Source organism: Callithrix jacchus, chromosome 4 (genome assembly GCF_049354715.1).
Source record: "Callithrix jacchus isolate 240 chromosome 4, calJac240_pri, whole genome shotgun sequence".
In the NCBI taxonomy this organism is placed as follows: domain Eukaryota; kingdom Metazoa; phylum Chordata; class Mammalia; order Primates; family Cebidae; genus Callithrix; species Callithrix jacchus.
Window position 1 is genome coordinate 21,104,486 of NC_133505.1, and position 18,796 is coordinate 21,123,281.

The 18,796-nt window shown below is 38.8% G+C and overlaps 1 long non-coding RNA gene across 1 annotated transcript in view; it reads right to left on the reverse strand.

Annotated features, from left to right (window-relative positions):
• Positions 1-3,374: 3,374 nt before the first annotated feature.
• Positions 3,375-18,796, reverse strand: part of LOC118152782 (uncharacterized) — a 251,232-nt gene continuing 235,810 nt past the window's right edge. Inside the window, exon 7 of the long non-coding RNA XR_013534732.1 lies at positions 3,375-6,411. This is a non-coding gene — a long non-coding RNA (uncharacterized LOC118152782). The remainder of the gene's footprint in view (positions 6,412-18,796) is intronic.

The window sequence follows — 18,796 nt, forward strand, 5'->3', positions numbered from 1 at the left end:
TAAGTAGATTCGACCACATTCCAACCTGCCCTGGGTGATATTTCTGCATTTTCAAAAACTATTTTTTATGGAGCCTGGTACATATTAAACATAATTATAATCTAGAATTAAGAAAGCAATATCCTGAAATAGTTCCTATTTTTTTTAACTGCTGATTTAATTATCTTTGTGTATTTTCTGTCAAACTTAATGGGTATTCAGTAAATCTGAAGAAAAACTAAATTCAGTTGGGTGCTCTCTTATTAATGCTTTTATTCTCCCAAGAACTAAGGAGAAAATTAACATTCTAAATTCAAGAGGAAAAAATATATTTAAGAGATTTAAAAAATGGAAATTATACTTTTGCCTATTATTTTAATCATTGTTTATCATTGTTCCTTACTAAAATGTTAAAAATAGAAGTTAAAAAATTTGCAGTTACAGAGGGTCTTTGCTATTGAAATACTCTTTACTCCATAATAATTAAAAATAAAAAGTTAAACATAATAAAAATTGACTTTAAAAAACGACATTCTCTGAGCAGTCACTTTAATGAAAATATCTGAGATTAATTTGAAAGAGTAGCAGTTTTCTTATCACTTGATATGCAGGTAAGATCTGAATGCTTTAGATTACGAAGATGCTGTATATCCCACTTACAAAGAGGACATGCTCTGTAAAGTTGCCTAAAGCACATTTATATGGCAAACATTTACATAGGGGTCACTACATTATAGGAATCACTCTGAGCTTGCTACCAATCAGTAGTCTAAATAGTATCATTAACTCCATTTCATAGTTGAAGAAACAGAGGCATACAGATGTTGAGTAATGCTCAAGATTCTATAGTAAGTGGCAAGAGCTGGAAGTACAACCTAGGCATTCTGACCACAAAGTTCATGCCATTGTGCCACACAAGACCCAGATAATGACAAATAAGGACTCTACGTGCCCATGGGCTTACCTTGCCAATGTGATAGAAGTATGTCTTAGGGAGAAAAATGTCTCAGTCTGAGTTTAAACCATTGATTGAACAGATGATCAAGCTGCAACTTACTTTATGGCAAACAGCGTTTTATGAGTGCTCATCTATAGCAGCAATTGCTATCCCATGAAATACTATCTCTTTTAATGGTTAGAACATACAGTTAAAAACCTGCTGGGCACCTCAGCTTGCCTAGTTAATGCAACTTAGTTAATAAGTCTAACCAAAGCTCATTGGTAATGCTTGGCGGAGCCTCAAGCCTTCTTCCAGGCACTTGGTGCAAACTTCAGAGCATGCCTTTTGTTCTCACTCCCTTCTCCTTCACCAGCCCCAAATGCAGTTTGTCACCCAGCCCTGTACATTTGGCTTCCTTTGCATTCTTCACCTCCATTCTCCTCTCCATCCTCATTGGTGCAACCTTATTTTAGCTTCCAAGTCCTCTCATGGGCAATAGCCATGGTCACCCCATGGTCTGCCAGCTTCCAAGCTTTCTTCACCCATCCTGGTTCATCATCCATACAGCTGCATTAGTAGGTGAACTTTCTAAAAAGCAAATTTAATTATTCCAGTTCCCTTCTCTGCTGCCATTGTCTTCATTCTTACCCCATTGCCACCTGCCTAGGATAAAGCGCAAACTTCCCAGGATGGAATGAGAGGCTATAAATGACTGCCTCGCCTTGCACTGTCAAATATGGTAGCCCTTAGCCACAAGTACTCTGAGCATCTCAAATGTGTGGCTAGTCCAATGGAAGTGTGTTCTATGTGTAAAACATGTGCCGGATTCCAAAGACACAGCGTGAAAAAAGAACGTAAAATATCTCTTTCACGTTTTTATGTTGATGGCAGGTTGAAATGATATTTTGGATATATTGTGTTAAGCAAAATATTACTTAAGTTACCTTTTTTCTTTCCTTTTTAAAATGGGGCTACTAGAAAATTTTAAATCACATATGTGGCTTGCATCAAGATTTCTATGATTGAACTGACTAGCTGTGCTGAACTTTGGACAGCTTCCAGAATATCCCACTCTGCCTAAAATGCCCTCCCTTTTCACTTCTCCACTTCCACATCTTGCTCTGGTAAAGGTGAATTTGTCTTGAAACATTCAACTTCCCTACAAAACTCTTACTAACTTTTTTTAGTTTTGAGATGGAGTTTTGCTCTTGTTGCTCAGGCTGGAGTGGAGTGGCACGGTCTGGGCTCACTGCAACCTCCACCTCCTGGGTTCAAGCAATTCTCCTGCCTCAGCCTCTTAAGTAGCTGGAATTACAGGCATGCACCACCATGCTCAACTAATTTTGTATTTTTAGTAGACACAAGGTTTCTGCATGTTGGTCAGGCTGGTCTCAAACTCCCAACCTTAGGTGATCCACCCTCCTCTGCCTCCCATAGTGCTGGGATTACAAGTGTGAGCCACCGCTCCTGGCCAAAACTCTTACTAACTTTAACACAGTATGCGAGGGCCTTCACTGTGCAGCCACATGTGGGTGTCCAAATTTCCACAACCTACTCCTAGGGCATGTGACTATCATCACCTAATACTTACCTGGTGCTTCCCATGTGCTAAGCACTGTTCTAAGTACTTTACATTTATTCATTCAGTCCTCATAAGAGCCCCCAAAGGAAGCGTTTACTACCATTTAATCACCATAGCAATCCTATGTGGTAGGTATTATCCTCATGCCATTTCACAGATGGGGCACAGAGATGTAACCTTCCCTGTCACTCACCCAGCTCGGGAAAGTGCTCCTAGCAATTCCACCCTACTGGTTGCCTAATTTTCGGCCAGTTCTCACTGATGCCATTCCAATCTTCCCTGCCTCCTGCTTTTGTTCATGCTGAACTTTTGCTTCACTGAACTGTCACACTTCATTATCCAATACCAATTGCTTGCTACCTTAATTATTCATCATCAATTGATAAAATGTCCATGACAGGAAGGATCAAACCATATTGTTCACTGAAATATCCTCAGTGCCTCACAGATGCCTGGCACATAGTAACCAGTCAATAAATACTTATAAATTGAAAAACAAAGGTTCCAGGCCTATTGTTTTTCCTTCTAAACTATATATAGACACACAAGCAAGACATGAAAATAATAGCAATAATAATAATAGTGGCTGCCTAGTATTGGATGTCTGTTGTGACAGGTCATATGCATTTTTCTCTGATCCTCACTGCCCTGTGAGGTGGGTACCATTGTCCTCAGTCACAGATGAGAACACTCAAACCATGATGCATCTTGCTCGAGGAAAAATAGCCGCCTAGAGCCCTTGGGAGTGTACAAATCACGATTTGATCCTTTCTCTCCATTATGAGGCTCTAGGAAACATTCTCTGAAACAGAAAGCCTACTAAAACTAGTTGAAAACAGAATGGCTTCTCTCTTCACATTAAGTGCCGGAGTACTGCTTTCTTGAGTTATAAAGCTGGCCCAAAGGGACCACTGACCAGCTTGAAGTTTTCTTCTTCCTGCCCTAGGACACCAAGATATGGGAAAGCGAGGATGCTAAACACATATGCTCCTTCCACTGCTTTGTGCAGGGTTGCTCTTCGGTCATATGGTCAGTGACAGTGGAACCATGCATCTCTACTCAACTCCCCTGTCCATAGCTCCCAGCTCTGCCCCTAATTCTCCCTCTAGCCACACAAACTCTTCAGATCTGCAGGAGACCATATTTATTTGTACTTTAATAATTTAGCACTGTTTCTGCTTTCACCTAAATCTCTCCTAGGATTCAAGACTAACCACCTGCACTCTGAGGCTCTGCTTCATCAGGACTTGGTAACAGGTGCCTCCTACAATTCCTGGAAGACAGAGTCTCTAAACCACTGGTTCTCACCCTGGTTCCATGTACACGGACATGCTTAAACTATACAACATGTTGATAGCAGAGAGAGAGAATATCTTCTCTTGCTTCATATTTTCAAGGTACTTGCCCTAGTGCTGAGCATGCTTTTGTTGAGTCATTCATTTATTCAGCTAACATTTATCGTGAATGCTACCATTAGCAAATGCATTCATTAGACCGTGAATCTTGGTGAAAACCAATATAAGTTCTTCATGGTTTTTTGCTTTTAAGAACAAATACACTTATATGCAAGTAACTAAAAGATCAGGAAGAATGGCATGCTTTCTATGGAAAATGAACATACTTAGTCCTACAGTCTTCTTGAGGAAAAATGATCAAAATTTTAATGGAAGACATGACGATGAAACTGGGCCTTAAAAGTGGTGGGCTTGTGGCGACTGGCAGAGTTTCTTTATGGCCCCATTTGGTTACATCACATCCATTATTTTTTTTTAAGATTATGTATTTATGTAGATTGAATGATACCTAAACTAAATACAAAACTTGCCTATTTGCCCATTGTATGATTTTGTATGCATTTCTCAAGTTTCAGAGCATCAACTCATTTAATAAATACTAGTTAAGGGGCTAAGTGTTTAGTAATCTAGGAAATCCTAATATAAAGAAAGGAGAGTTTGTGTCTTCAAGAATTTTACAGCCTAATGAGGCACTAGTAATAGTAAGGATTAAATATGCTGAGTCCTTGCCATGTGCCAGATATTGATCTAAACTTATTTTTGAATATTAATTCATATATACCCTAAAAACAACCAATATCATTCCCAAAGTACAGATGAGGAAACTGGGTCACAGAGCAGAATGACACAGATGTTTTGATACAAACATGAAATGATTGGCACTACCATAGAGGTTTGATGCCGTAGACCAAGGGGGCCTAACGAGAGTCAGGGTTCTGAACCAACAGAACCGTGATGATTGATTGGTTTCTTTGTTCTGCTTATAGACCATGGCTAGACAGTTATTAGGAGGAAAATATTACTTCCTTCTTATCTAATGCTAACATCTTCATTATGATGGGCCAGTAAAATTTATATAAAAGTTTCACTTTTCTTAGAAACATCACATCCGGTCTTTACAAACATATTTGAAGTAGTAGATTTCTGCTCCACCAAAAGTTTAAATAATATTCAGATTTTATTGAAGGTACATAAACATTGTTTTAAACATACTTGCAAAATCATTTCAGGTATATTTTTTGTAGTATCTAAAATAATTACTTAATTCAAGTAGGTAGTCAGACATTCAATGGTAAAGAAAATCAAATGCAGTTCTGAGGATGAGCACAATTCTATTGACAGAGAGGTCTGGGCCAAGGCAGACAGCTGAGGGTAGCATTTTGGCCCTGGAGTTGACAGATGCTCTTTTCATAATATTCTGCAAGCTTTGGAGGAGGCTGTGTGGTAGAGCTACTATAAGACATGAATTTAACCCCTGTATTCAAACCTATCAAAAAACCAGCAGAGAGATAAACCATCTAATAAGGATAGAAACAGTAGGGGAAACAAATGTGACTTCCCTATCTTCAGGGCGCTCTCTGGGTGATGATAAAGAAAATCAGGGAAGTTCAGGAATTGTGGATCTAAAGTTGATTTATTAAACAGTCAGAAGATTTTTTTGCACGATATACTAGCTATAAATGCATAAAAAACCTGCAGGACTTCTCTGGAAATGTTTCTGTATTGATTTCATTGTTGTTTGAGTCAGATATGGATGTTTTCCTTTTATGCAAAATGCTGATGTGTACCAATCTGTGACTGGGTTCGCGCCTTCAGGAATTCTCTGTAGGGCATGTAAGTAACCATATTGTAACAGTTTGAAATTGGAAGAATCTCATTTTCCATTTCTTTTCACTTACTCAGCAACAAAAAACTAAAGGCCAATGACAACCCTTCTCTTTCCCACTCATCTCGTCCAGAAAGACAGAAAATACTTTAGCTAACATTTTGATACATTGTATTCGTTTTCCAGACTTTTTCAGTACTGTACTGCTCTCTCAATTCTTTCTAAAAACAAGTACTCTCTAGAGATCATTGTTTATTTACCATGAAATATTATCGTCCAAGAAGGTAATTACCAGGTGATGGTCCTAACACATCTCAAATGACATCAGTTTGCAATGTCCCATATGCAGTACTCAGCACAGGGTTAAATAAAGCAGCAGGTCAAAACAGACTTTCAGATGAAATTGATAAAGCACGTACAGCTTGTCTTTCTTTTCAAGAAAGCCTTTTGCATTTTTCTTTTAATCGTGTGCTTTTAATTTCCTGTACCTACATCAACATTTGTGGTACAGCTTTGTTGTCTCTACAGCAACTGTAAATATTTTGTAGGGAAGGCAATGCCATTGCAATCGTAATTCCAAGTCTGTAGAACACAGTTGACCCTGTCCTGGTCTTTCAAAGTCAATAGGTGAAGCTTTTGACAGAGGGGAGGTCTAAGATGGTTTGGAGTCCAGGGACTGTTCAGGACGTCTAGGCTGAGTCACACTGTATTGGATTCTGGTGAGTGAGCTGAGTCTATCCAGGCTCAAGGACATTTTGTATAGTTACTATCTCTGAGATACAAGAACACACTGGGAAAAAAATGAGAAGGGAAAAAAAAACAGTATGAATAATCTGCCTATAGATTTTTAAGCAATAAAAATGTGTATATATACATACATATTAGTAATTGCTAAATACTGTAAGAGAATAACTTCATCTAATGTCATGGTAAAAAGGGAACACTGTGGCAAAAGAGTACAGGTGTAGCAAATGATCTAATTGTGACCCTCTGCATTTCACTATCTCTTGAGCTTTGCTTATTTGAATTATGGGTATCACACTGGACTGAAGGGGACACTCATTACCCCCAATAAAGGTCTGAGTACAGGTGAGGCAAAATTGTTTAGAGCATGTGCTACACTAAGTTCAAATCCCAGTTCTTCTCTTACTGTCCTTGTGACCTTGATAATGTTATTGAATCTTACTAAGATCCCTTTACTTCCTGTAAAACAGATACAACAGCCTTCACTGATTTTTTCTGGAGAGAAGTTAAAAAATCTATATTAAGTGCCAGTGCTAAAGTCTAGTACATTCATATCAAAGAACACCTTTCATTGATTTATCCTTTCTATACTTGAGACCTGATGAAATTTTCGAAAACATTATTTTTATTAAACATTAGTGTATGTTTATTTTTTGAGGTCACTGTAATTCAGAAAATACTCGCATTCACTTGTGAAAGATGCACGCACACACACACAACCATAAGTCAACAACGGGACTGAGAAAAACGTGAATCAGAGGGAATTAGTGGAATGCAGATTTGAAGACTGTACTGGCAGTGCCCAATCAGAAGGTGGAAGCCACACCAGTTTCGTAAACAGAGAATATTTAATGGGAAGAAGTGATAGCAACATAGAAAGTTGTTACTTACATAACTAAGAAGATAACACAATAAAGAAAATAAATGGGAATGAAAAACGACATGAGTAAACTGCTTATAGATTTTTAAGCAATAATGTGTGAACATGTATAAGTGTGTGTGTGTGTATATATATAGTATATATAAATGTATATACATATATATATATATAGCTATTTGTTAAATATGGCAAGAGAATAACTTGAGATAATATCATTGCAAAAGGCAACACTGCAGCAAAGGAATATTGTAGAGGTACAATTTCTGAAAGCAGCTTCCATACTTAAAGATGAGGGGAAAAAGGGAAGAGGTAGGAATTATTCAAATTCGTGGGCTGCGACCCAGACCTCTGGGAAAGGGGCTGGTTTTGCAAGTGCTGGCAAACTTGCAAACAGGACTCAACTGTTTCTTCAGGAAGGAACTGCTCATGCTGGGGTGAAGAATGCTCTCGGGTGAGGGCCACAGAGACAAGGTGCCAGTGAGAAGGAAACAGGAACGAGTAAGACCCTCTCCCTCTTCCGGCCTTGCCATTTCACTCCAGTGTCCCCTCTCTCCCCCCAGCACTTCACCTCTGCCACCTCACAAAGCAGCATAAAAGAGAGTGGGGGACAGAGATTCTGTATCTGAATTCCACCTTTATTTCTGAGCATTCCTATCTAGAAAAAAAAAAAAAGAAAAGAAAAAAAGTAAAATGATGAGGCAAAAATTGTTCTCAGAAAGCCTTCCTATAATGTCTTCTTATCCTTTAAGAAAAGCTAAACTCAGGGCATCGAAGTACAGGTGGGAAAATATTCATGCCTCTAAAACAATATGATTCAGTCAAAGGAAGAAAAATAACAAAAAATTATCAGAAATGTAACACCAAATTGAGTTACAAAGTTGTTCTCAACTAAGAAAAGCATGCCACAGCTGTCTCAGAGAGGAGCCTCATTTGAGCAGTTAATCCCCCCAAAATGGTAGAGCAACACTGGGGTTGGTCTGAAATCCTACTTTACAATTCTCAAATCACTCTCAAAATAGGAATTTCTAGTTTATGAGCTTGGATGCTAAGCATATTGTATACTTTATAGTGAAGCCTATGAATGCTTTCTCCAGAGGACATTGGACACGGTTTTGATTGTCCATTACAGTCATGTGTCAAATAACAACGTTTTGGTTGAAGACCATATATATGACAGTGATCCCATAAGATTCGAAAACTGTATTTTTACTCTACCTTTTCTATATTTAGATAGGGTTAGATACACACATACTTACAATTGTGTTCTAATTGCTTGCAGTGTTCAGCACAGTACCATGCTGTACAGGTTTGTAGCCTAGGAGGAATAGGCTCCACCATAGTGCTTAGGCGTGTAGTAGGCTCTACCATCTAGGTGTGCGTAAGTATCATCTCTGACAGTGACACAGTGACAAGATTGCCTAATGACACGTTTCTGGGAATGTATCTCCATCATTAAGTGATACATGACTGTCGCAATTCTCATATCCCTGTGCCTGAGTGAGTAGCAGAAATCACCACCAACTAGAAATTTTGGACAGTTTTAGATACAAATTTTTCCATTTTTCCAATAGTAGCATGCTAGTTTTGATGTTTAGTGTCCAGTGCCCTGCAGCATCACTGCCCAGTGCTGGTGGCAGTGGAGCTCTCATTAGACACATCCTGTGTCCAATTCGGGGCATTGTCATCATGAACGAGACTCTGGCTTCTCAGCTGTCTCAATGTCTTCTCTTCTTGTTGGTTACCTGGCTTCTCAAGGAGGTATTGTTTGTCCTTCTCACTCTCTGTTGGCTTCTCCCTAGGCACAGTTTTGCACAGCCAGCCCTAGATCTCGGTGAGTCACAAGATGAGGTCAAGGTGGACATTCTGTGGATGATGGTTCCAATGCCTAAGTTAGCCAATTTCTGAGGGCTCCCACCTGACCAGGTGGAGAAGAGTGTGACTGTATCTAAAGAATGAAGGTGTTTTCAGGAGCTCTCTGTGGTTCTGCCTCAGAGTCCCAGTTGGAGGAATAACTAATAGGCTCTGTCCAGCCAGCCACCTACAAGAGTCCTGCTCTCTTCCAAGCTGTCTATTTTGTTAACCTTCAGATTGATCTAGGGAGTCCTCCCTCTTTTGCCTCCCAATGCAGCACTGCGTCCCAGCAACAAGACCTGTCACAGGGAGCAAGGTCTTCCTGGCAGAGCACTGGGTAGATTGCGCCGACTAATTCTAGTTCAGTTAAGAGCCTCACCTGCAATCCTGGGACATGTGTCCTTTCTTTGCCTAAAATTTGACATGAAGTAAATTAATATTTGAAATTAACAAACTACAATGCAGTTACTTTACGTAGGGTCAGTTTTGACTCCCTATGCCATCGAAAAATTCACATGTAAATTTTGACTCCCCCAAAACTTAACAAGTGATAGTGTACTGTTGACAGGAAGCTTTACCAAAACATAAACAATTGATTAACATGTTTTTATATTACATGCATTACATACTGTGCTATTAAAGTAAGCTAGAGAAAAGAAAATGTCATTAACAAAATCATAAAGAAGCCAAAACATATTATTCATTAAGTGGAAGAGGATCATCATAAAGGTCTTCATCCTCATTGTCTTCAGGTTGAGTAGGCTGAGGAGGAGGAGGGAGAGAAGGAGTTGTTCTTGCTATCTCAGGAATGGCAGAGGCAGGAGAGGTGGAGGAGGCAGGAGGAGAGGGAGGGAAGGCAAGAGAAGCAGGGACACTTTTTGTAACGTAACAGGAAAACATAGTAATTTCTGGCAAACGTTTTTACTTTGTCATTTCTCTAAAAATCGTTTCTATATAGTAACAATCCTTCTTCCATCATTTGCTTGTTTCAGCGCCCATATCATAGAAGGGTCTATGTTATGAAAACAGTCAAAGGCAGTCCTGAATAATTAGAACCCTTCTGCCAAATTGTCTAATGTCAATGTGCATCCCGGCACTGCTCTCCTATGTCTTCTTCCTCATTACCTGGCACTGATGCAGAAGCACTCACCTCCATTGAGCCATCTTCTGTTAATTACTCTTGAGCCATGTCTGTTAGCTCTTAAATTTCTTCAAGATCTGTATCTTGCAATCCTGGACCCTCCCTCTTTTTTGCCTGATCCACAATCTCTTTCATGATTTCCTTGATTGGCTCTGTTGTAAATCCTGTGAAGTCATGCACAACATCTGGACACAGTTTTCTCCAGCAGGAATTTATTGTTTCTCGCTCAATGGCTTTCACAGCTTTTTAAATAACAATGATGGCATCTTTCATGGTGTAATCCTTCCAGACATTCATGATATTGTCTCAATTGAGGGTTCTCTTCCATAGCCTTAACAATCTTTTCCATATAATACTATGTGGAATAAGCCTTAAATATCCTTATGGCCGGACCCAGTGGCTCACGCCTGTAATCCCAGTACTTTAGGAGGCTAAGATGGGCAGAACACCTGAGGTCAGAAGTTTGAGACCAGCCTGACCAACATGGAGAAATCCCGTGTCTACAGAAATACAAAATTAGCCAGGCATGATGGCGCATGCCTGTAATCCCAGCTACTCAGGAGGCTGAGGCAGGAGAATCACTTGAACCTGGGAGGCAGAGGCTACCGTGAGCTGAGATTGCACCATTGCACTCCAGCCTGGGCAACAAGAGCAAAACTCCGTCTCAAAAAAACAAAAACAGAAGTTCTTATGACTTCCTGATCTAGAGGGCAAATTAGAGACTTTTGGGGGGCGCATAGACAACTTTGATGCTTTTGTGGTTGAATTCATGGGGCCTTTGGTGGCCAGAGGCATTCCCCAATATCAAAATAACTTTGAAAGGAAGTTCCTTACTGGCAAGGTACTGCCTGTCTTCAGTGACAAAGCATGGATAAAAACAATACAAAAAAAATGTTCCCATTGTCCAGGCCTTCTTATTATACAATCAAAAGACTAACAGCTGGTGTTTATCTTTTCCTTTCAAGACTTGGAGGTTAGTAGCTTTATAGATAAGGGCAGTCCTGATCGTAAACCTGACTGCATTTGCACAAAACAGCAGAGTTATTCTCTTCCATCTTGCCTTAAATCCTAGTGCTCACTTCTCTTGCTTACTAATAAATGTCCCTTGTGGCATTTTTTTTCCATAAAAGGGAATTTCCATTTGCATTAAAAACCTATTCAGGCAGATACCATTTCTTCTCAAAGATTTTTTTTTCTTTCTTTTTTATGTTTTTCGAGATGGAGTCTTGCTCTGTCAACCAGGCTGTAGTGCAGTGGCTGAATCTCTGCTCACTGCAATCTCTGCCTCCCAGGTTCAAGCGATTCTTTCTCTTCAAGGGATTACAGGTGTGAGCCACCACGCCTGGCCCTCGTTGATTTGCTTAATGGCATCTGGGACTTGTTTGCTGCCTCCTGGTCAGCAGAAGCTGCTTCTCTAATCCTAATGTTTTAAAGACAAATCTCTTTCAAGAATTATCAAACCATCCCTTGCTGACATTAACTTCTCCAGCTTAAATTTTTCCTTTTACATTAAGTTGTTAAAAAATAACTTTGCGTTTTGTCAAATCATATTACCATCTATAGGTATGCCTTTCTCATAGCAATCCTACACCCACATAAAAGCTGCATTTTCTATATGAGATAAAAATCTATTTCACAAAAAAGTGCAAGTTTTTTTTTTTTGTGCCTGCTAGCATAGCTGCATCAAGAGCTTCACAAATTTCTTTTTCATTTTTTAAAATGGTTCTATGCTAGAATCCTCAAATGAAATGGAGGGCAATCAGCATCCAGCAGACCTCAATCTAGGATGCATATAGAGCAATTCAAATTTTTCTTGTAATATTATGACTTTTTGCTGTTTTGGGGGAGCAGTTTCAGCATTACTAGTGGCCCTTCATATAGGTCCCATGGTGTTATTAAAGATTGGTGGTATCACATTAAAGATGATGAAGAATATGCAAGAACCACAAATATCACTATTTATTATAATACATAATTTACTGAACAGAGAGACTATTCACTTGGGGATTGAGAATCACAGGTGTTTTAAGTGAATACTATCAATACTTGAGCTCACTGCAATAGCAACAGGAGGTGGCCACAAAACTATGACAGTAGTGTAGTATATACTACAGTTAATTTTATGCAATTATGACTTCATGTTGCATCTTTATGTTTGTTTACATTTGTTTCAACAGCAAATGGCACCACATATGGTCTGTAAATGTTTGTGTGCATAAGTTTTGAATGTTTTTTAATGTTTATTAAGATTTGTATATATTTTATAGTAGTAAATGTTAAAATAAACTAGCTAAAGGAAACTGAAAAGAGTGACTTTGTAACAGATTCTGGATCAACCTTCAACTATCTTCTTGATATGCCCCTTTGGTACCTAACCAAGGAAAAGAAAGATGAACTGTGAAGACTAAGAAATGAAGAAAAAAAAAAAAACAACAAGAGCTGGACACATTAAAGAGAAAGAGTCCATCAGATCTGTGGAAAGAAGACTTGGTTGCATTTATTTAAAAATTAGAGGCTGTGAAAGCCAAGGAAAACCAAGATGAAAAGTCAGACTTCCTGGGAAAGGGGGAAAGCAAAGGGGAAAAAACACAAATGGCTGAAGTTTTGCCTTCTTCATGTGGTCAAAGAGTCATTCCACGAAAAACCATAGAAATGAGAGCAGAAGCAGATTTGAAAAGTAAAAAGAAAATTAAGAATGAAACTACTGAAGGAAGCCCTCAAGAAGATGGTATGGAACTAGAAGGCCTGAAACAAAGATTAGAAAAGAAACAGAAAAGAGAACCAGGTACAAAGACAAAGAAACAAACTACATTGCCATTTAAGCCAATCAAAAAAGGAAAGAAGAGAAATTCCTGGTCTGATTTAGAACCAGATATGAACAAGAGTGTGACAAAAGTAATTTGATGCCCCTCCATGAGAAACAGAGCCACAGAGAGCAGCAACAAAAACCAAATTCATAGTGGACTTGGATTCAGATGAAGATTTCTCAGATTTTGATTAAAAACCTCATGAAGATTTTGCTCTGCCTCCTTTCCTACTTTCAGGAAATATGAAATAGAGCATAGTTAATTCTCTGTTTTGTCTTAGTTTTGTACATAATTTACCATCAGATAGAACTTTATGGTCCTAGTACAGATACTCTACACTCAGCCTCTTAATGTGCTTTTTGTTCAAGCAACGAGAAATTGCTCATGTTCTTCATCTTCTCAAATCATCAGAGACTAAAGAAAAACACTTTGTGTCTATAACTTGACACAATCAATAGATTACAGAGAATTAGATCAGTTATGTGATGATTTCAGGTCTTGACTGTCCCCACTGGCTGCCTCTGAGTCTGAATCTCCCAAAGAGAAACCAATTTCTAAGGGGCACTGGATTGCAGAGTACTGGGGGGACAACATTTGCTACAAGATCTTAAATGTTATTGATAACCATGCTCAGCAATGAGCTATTAGAGTCATATCTCCATAAGTTCAATTTGTAAACTTTTTAAAGACCCGACTACATTGTTAAATGTGTGTGACTTGTGATGTTATCAATGTTTTTGTAAATATTTACTAGGTTTTTCTATTAGCTAAATTCCAACCATTTTGTACTTTAATAAAATGTTCTAAACATTGCAAAAAAATAATAAAATAGCTGTATGTATATTCCATGCATTCATGACACACCTAATTTCTTAATTTTTTTACGTAGTTCAAGCTACACAGTTCACCTGTCAATGTTTTCAAATTGTCACAAATCTCCAAAAATTTTCCCAGTATATTTATTGAAAAAAAACCACATATAAGTGGATTCATGCAATTCAAACCCAAGTTGTTCAAGGGTCAACTGTAAAAGTCTGCAATGAAGAAAAACATGACCCTGTGACTAAGTTATCTCTAGTACAATGTAAGCAGGTGTGCATTTGATGTCCCTGGCACCCTACTGTCCTGTGCACGCCAGTTCTATCCATTGAACACTGGGCAGGAGACACAACCAGGGTGGATCCCACTCCAGCCTTCTCCAGATGTTCGCTCTGCCCTGTAGCCTCTTCTAACTTTTCCATGCCTGCCAATAGTCCTATATACATTCTGCTGCCAGCAAGCCATGGGTGCTGCCCATATGGTTTAGATCCAGGAGGAATATCTTCTGATCTTTATGCTGTTACGAAGGCTGCCCACACCCATACCTAGGGAATAGTGTATACTAATCTTCCCGCTCTTTTTTTTAAAGAAGATTTAGTTGAACAAATGATTCTTGTTTAACAGTTCTCAAGTGATATTCAGAAAGATGTGGGCCAGGCGCAATGGCTCACACCTGTACTCCTAGCACTTTGGGAGACCGAAGTGGGTGGATCACAAGGTCTGGATTTCAATACCAGCCTCACCAACATGGTGAAACCCCGTCTCTACTAAAAATACAAAAATTAGCTGGGTATGGTGGTGAGCATCTATAATCCCAGCTACTCAGGGGGTTGAAGGAGGAGAATCACTTGAACCCGGGAGGCAGAGGTTGCAGTGAGCCAAGACCATGCAGCTGTACTCCAGCCTGGGTGTCACAGCCAGACTCTGTCTCAAAAAAACACCCAAAAAAACATATGTGACTTCCAAACCTTTTCCTTTACCTGGGAATACTCCAAAGATTCTACATGTTTCCTTTTATTTTGTAAATGTTTGAAGAAATCTTTTAAAAATATTAGGATAATATATTTGTAAACATTCATCAATAAATTTGTTTTAGATTTTACTAAAAATTTTTAGTTGGTGTATATATATATTTTTTGATTTTCAGAATTCTTCTATTGCTGAGAGTTTTAGAGTTTTATCAGTCTTCTTGTCATGTTGCCTAGCCTGGGATAGATTTTTAGCAAGTATAAACATCTACAAAAGAATACAAAATGACAAAGTGATCTACTCCCCATGGTACCACATACAATAATGTGAAAATGGGCCAAAAATGTGTTCAAAGTAGCACAATTAATATTTTACCCTAAAAATGTGGGAAGTCTAAAGTGTGGCATGAATATGATGGCACTCTGTGGTCAATTTCAAATACAAGAGTGAAGAATTAGAAAATTATCTTCCTTTTTTCCAGTAAGTCATCTGTAAAGTTGGGGTCTTCGAGTCCAGCTCAGAGCCTGTATTTCCAGTGGCTATCCTGCTTTTGCCTACCAACAATAGACATAGTTTTTCAGTTCAACCAATGATACATCAAAACAGATGTTTGGTTTCCACAAGCCACACCCAAAGCAAAAGAAAGTCTTAGGATACTAACAAGCTAATGTAGTTTATGGGCATAAGAATTCAATTCAATTCAATGTTTAGAAGATTATAAAAGCAAGATTTGCAGAATTATGTTAAATATTTATTAATATATTCTCTCTTTGTTTGGGAATATCTTTTTTATAATACTTAAGATTGTGTGGTTGTTAAACAACACTCCAGAGGGCACAAGAGTTCCCCCTCCTCGCCTGGGAAAGATTCCCTTCTGAGTTGTAAATGTTAAGATCCTAAACCTTTATAGATGCCTTCTGGTGCCTAGGGGACAAGAGGCCTAGGGGACAAGTTTTTAAAAGGATGCTTAGCAGCATTTTGGGAATGAGAGATGTTAAAGAAAAATGCTGCTGTTACTTGGAACCACATGAAATTGCTGATACTCAACTATTTTGATCTACAAAAGGGCCACTTCATATGGCTCAGACTGCCACTCTGAAATATTGTATTATAGGTTTTTAACACCTTATAGTTAGCAGAGCCCTTTCTTCTACATTATGTTATTCCACCCTCAAATAATCCATGAGGTAGGAAAGTCATAACTATTTCCTTCTCATAGATGAGAAATATCTGCTTTAGAGGAAAGATGGGGCTTCCTGGCCTGGGTCACGTAACTAAAGAAGTTGAGCTGGTGCATGGACTTCCACTGCAGGTCTCTAGATAGTGAGTATGCCTTTCACACACAGATGTCTGGACCACTCCCAGCCAGGCAGGAAGTGCAGGCCACCATGGAGACAGAACTCATCTCCCAGCTGAAGTTTCTTGGTTGTGTTTTTCTGATTTACACTAAAACCTGGTCAAATGAATACAGAAACAGAATCATTTTCTCATCATGAAGGAATAATCCTTCATAACTGGCCTTCATTACTGATGTTTTAAATATATTTCTCCCCCCAGTGGAGAGAAGGCTGTTGATGGACCTGGATTATCGGGCATATCTTCTCTGTTACAACTTTGAGAAGGGTGAACAACTTTAAGGGTATACTCATCGTATTGATTCCCATCAGTGACAGGAGGTGAGCAGAGCAGGTGGCATAATTCTTAAGTGGCTCCCAAGATTCCCACCCCCTGGTATACATAGCACCTTCCCTTGAATGTCTCAGTGGGATCTGTGAGTATAATAAGGTGGTAACTCCCATGATTGTGTTATGTCATTATGTAAGACTCCTTCTTAGACAACTAGAGAGAAATTCTCCTGCAAGATGTCATACTGAATTCTGTCAATAATCAGTGAGCTTGGAGGAGACCACTGAGCTCCAGATGAGACCACAGCTCCAGCTGACCCTTGATTTAGTCTTGTGAAACTCTGAGCAGAGGAGCCACCTAACTGAATCTAGACTCCTGACTCATTGAAATGCTAAGATAATAAATATGTGTTGTTTTAAGGCTTTAAGTTTGTGGTAACTTGTCATCCAGCAATAGAAAACTAATACTAAGATATAGTGCCTCAGACATTTCATGATTTGTCTACGTGCAATTAAACTAAGTTGCCTAACTATTCACTTTTATGGCTTGAAGAGCATTTATGTGAAGAGAATAATCCATAACCCTCTAACCTAAACTCAAAAGCTATGTGAAGAGAATAATCCATAACTCTCTAACCTAAACTCAAAAGCCATGTTATGTCAACTCATACATTTTCTTTACTCAGATTCTAGAAAACAACATAGAATTTCTGTGATATACCTATATTTGCTATCTGAAATATTATCAACAGTAGACATTTTCTGTTTTCTTTCACAATATAGCAAATACAAGCAAATACATGCAGTTTTGTTAGTTTTTAAAACATAATAGAATAACAGCTGGGTTATGTTAGATGGTGTTAATGTTTGCATGGCCCTGCATGTTGGGTAGGTAACAGCTTCACTTTGTAGATGAATGAATTAAACCATATATTTTTCGAAATAATTCATTGAGAACTAGTAACTGGCAATGTTGGAATCAACTCGGCTTTTCTGATTCCTGAGGTCAAGATTATTTTGATCATGGCACTCCTAAAAAAGTAAAATTAAAAAAAAAAAACTGTAATTGCGAAAGGTGAATAAATTTTTTCCACAAGAACTAAAATAACAGCAATAGCAAAAATCCATTGATAAGGACTGATTGTGTTGGTGGATGTGGTATTTAAGCCGGTTGTCTCCATAACTAAGTTAGCCTCAGAAGCCTGGGATTCCCTCCTGAGAGGGCTCCCTCCCCTGGCTCTACCCTCTGTTAATTCACCCGAATGTATATTTTTAACTTGTTGATATTGATTTGATTTGCAGAGACTTTACTTCTTCAGGATTTTAATTTTCTGCTCATCTTTTTTTTTTTTTGAGATGGAGTCTCACACTGTCAACCAGGCTAGAGTGCAGTGGAACAGTCTTGGCTCATTGCAACCTCCGCCTCTGGGGTTCAAGTGATTCTCCTGCCTCAGCCTCCCGAGTAGCTCGGATTACAGGTGTCCGCCACCATCCCCAGCTAATTTTTTTGTATTTTTAGTAGAGGTGAGATTTCACTATGTTGGCCAGGCTGGTCTCAAACTCCTGACCTCGTGATCCACCCACCTTGGCCTCCCAGAGTGCTGGGATTACAGGTGTGAGCCACCGCGCCTGACCCTGCTCATCTTTTATGTAGATGTTTTAGATGACCTTTACTACTTCTGAGTCACTCACCTGGGGCATGTTTTCAATGATTTCAGATCAGTTCCTCTCTGATTTCTCTGCCCTGGCTTTTGGTCATACTTTCTAAATCTGTCTTCACTTTCAATGGTTTCCTAGTATTTTTTTTCAAGTCATGGTCTTGTGTGTGTGTGTGGCTTTTTTTTTTTTTTTTTTGCTTTTACTTATTCTCTGGTTTTTACTTTGAAAAAAGTATCTCCATCTCTGTGTTGATCATTCCCTACTGTTAACTGCCTTCTTCTTCCTGAAGCTCTCTCTCCATTGGCTGCCATGCCACTGTATCCTCCTGGTTTTCTTCCTCTCTGCCCACTTCCTAATCTCATTTTCCAGTTATTTCTCATGTTTTATTCTTTTGTGTTAAAAGTACGCTTTCCTCTGGACTCTGACATAAATTATTTTCCTGTAATATACTCTTAACCATTCACCAAAGATCCACCAGGGCCTTCAATATTACCCTATAGGATTGGGAAGGCAAGAGGCAAGATGATTCTGCACAGACATGATACCCATGCTACTTGTGTGGGGAAACCAACACTCCTACCTAGAAGATCAGGCTAATTAAATTGTTCTGTTTCCCCACTTGTGTCCTGATTTTCTATGAATACATGAATGTCTTGAGTCTCATTCCCCATGTCTTTTGT